The sequence below is a fragment of the Lactuca virosa genome, chromosome 9 (assembly GCF_052849685.1).
Source record: "Lactuca virosa cultivar CGN04683 chromosome 9, Lactuca_virosa_CGN04683_v6, whole genome shotgun sequence".
In the NCBI taxonomy this organism is placed as follows: Eukaryota; Viridiplantae; Streptophyta; class Magnoliopsida; order Asterales; family Asteraceae; genus Lactuca; species Lactuca virosa.
Genome location: NC_136434.1, coordinates 296,805,001 through 296,807,308, shown reverse-complemented (window position 1 = coordinate 296,807,308; position 2,308 = coordinate 296,805,001).

Below are 2,308 nucleotides of genomic sequence, written 5' to 3'. Positions count from 1 at the left end.
ATGAACTCTGATAAATGTTTTTAATTAGCAATGTTTTTAGGATGCTTGGATTTAAATGATATCTGTGTTTTAACTATAATAAAAATGAAATTTTTACCCTCGATTTTTGGGTCGTTATAGAACTTTTTAGGTTATTTTGTTTGTTTAATTTCTTTATGGCATAAACGTTTAGCACACACTAATGTTAAAAACATTGAAAAAAATGCAAACTAAAGGAATGTTCAAATATGAATCAAAAGATTTTGAAACATGTGAAACTTGTGTGAAATCAAATTTTAAAAAGAAACCATTTCCATCATTTAAGAGAAATACATCATTTACTAAGTTGATTTAATCTGATATATGTGAATTAAATCGAATAATTAATCGATGAGGAAAAAGGTATTTCATCACATTTATTATGAGTCTAGCCGATATCTACATGTTTATTTGCTGAGATCAAAAGATGAAGCTTTTGATGCATTTAAACTATATAAGGCTAAAGTCGAAAATAAATTTGAAAGATATCTCAAAGTTCGTCACTGTGACAGAGGCGGATAATATTTCAACCAAGAGTTTGACACATTCTGTGAAGAAAATGGAATCAAACATGAGAGAACTTCACCATATAGTCCCCAACAGAATGGTTTAGCTGAAAGAAAGAACCGAACCCTTTGTGAGATGGTCAACTGTATGTTGAACCAATCACGTCAACCAAACAATATGTATGTGTCGGGGGGGGGGGGGGGGCTATTGATTGATTATTATGTTCATAATAGGATCCCTACTCATGTGATTCCTACGAGCCCTTATTATCGGACTCCCAATCCTAAGCGATCATAATTGGGAGCACGAGCTAATAAGAGTATATTTATTGGATATGCTCAAAATAGCAAGTCTTTCAAATTATTAGATATTGAATCGGGTGTGTTGTGGAATCCAAAGATGTGGAATTATTTTAGGACGAGTTTTATAGGGGTGATGAAAACTCCAATAATTGTAACATTTTGTTCAGGTGAGCATTTGTAAACTTTAAAATTTCAAAGGATTTGGCCCTACTAACGATGTGAGGAATGTATGTCACATCGTGAGGAGTTTAATGAATACACACGTCATTTTTTTGGTATCACGACGTGAGCACATATTGGCTCACGACGTGAGACCTCCCTTAGAGGAAAACCTAATTTTGGGGGTTTTATTTATGTATTTAGAGGAATTGTGGGCTAGGGTTAGCCCACCATCAGCCTCCATCACCTCCTTGCACTCCCCTTTTGGAACCCTAGCATCCGTATTTTGATCTTGAAGCTCATTTGTAGTGATTTTTGCCAAAAAAAAAAGAGAGAAAGAACATTTAGTCCATCATTTTTGCATTTGGGCCTCACCATCTAACATTTGCACACCTTTTGGACCTTTTATGAGTTTCAAGTTCATCGCATTATGAGTTTATAAGCCTAGATCTAGATTTTCATGCTTTATCCTTCATGTACAAGATGATGTAGAGGTTGGAATCCATAAAGTTGCCAACTTTATGGATCTTGTTAGGTTTGGGAAGTTGCATCATTGGGCCTTTACTTCGCTCGTTATTAGTCTCGGTCTGGGCATGTCTAGTCGTTTCATGTTTTTAGGGTTTAGTATAAATGGTTCATGCATGCATCATCTTCATTACGCTTGAAATTAATTACTCTTTCATTGTACTATAACCCTAGCACACCTCTACAACTGAAGTTCTTTGTCGAGGTCTTCTGAGGTGGAGCATATTAATCATTAAGCACTTGTTTGATTCATTATTGTGTTCATTATTTCTTTAGTGATTGTTTATTTGTTAACGAATCTATCGATCATAGAGATTTAAATTCTCATCAATTGGTATCAGAGCAGGAAGCTGTGTAAATCATATGCATCTCATCTTGTTGAAACATTAAAGTGACCCTCTTAAACTTAAAAGAAGATCCGAAGCTACTTCAGGAACCGCAGTCAAATCTCTCCCCGCAGTCAGATCAGCAACAGCAGTCATAAGTCGTCAGTTCTTAGTTCAGTCTTTTATTTGTTTCTTGTATAAGTACTTTGTTTTATCCATATTGTCCTGCGTGGCAACTCAAACAGATTAGGCTGTACGTAATCTTCGAGACTCTATAAATAGAGTTCTCTATTTCTCAATGAAAACACCTCTCTTACGCATCTTGAATCTTATTGCTCATATCTCTCTACTATCACTTAAATATAATCGTAACTCCTTGTAATCTCTCTTCGGAGCAAGTCTTTCTAGACTTAATCACTAAGTTTGATCCCACTTACTAACTTGGTCTGATTGCATTCCTTGTTAAGAATC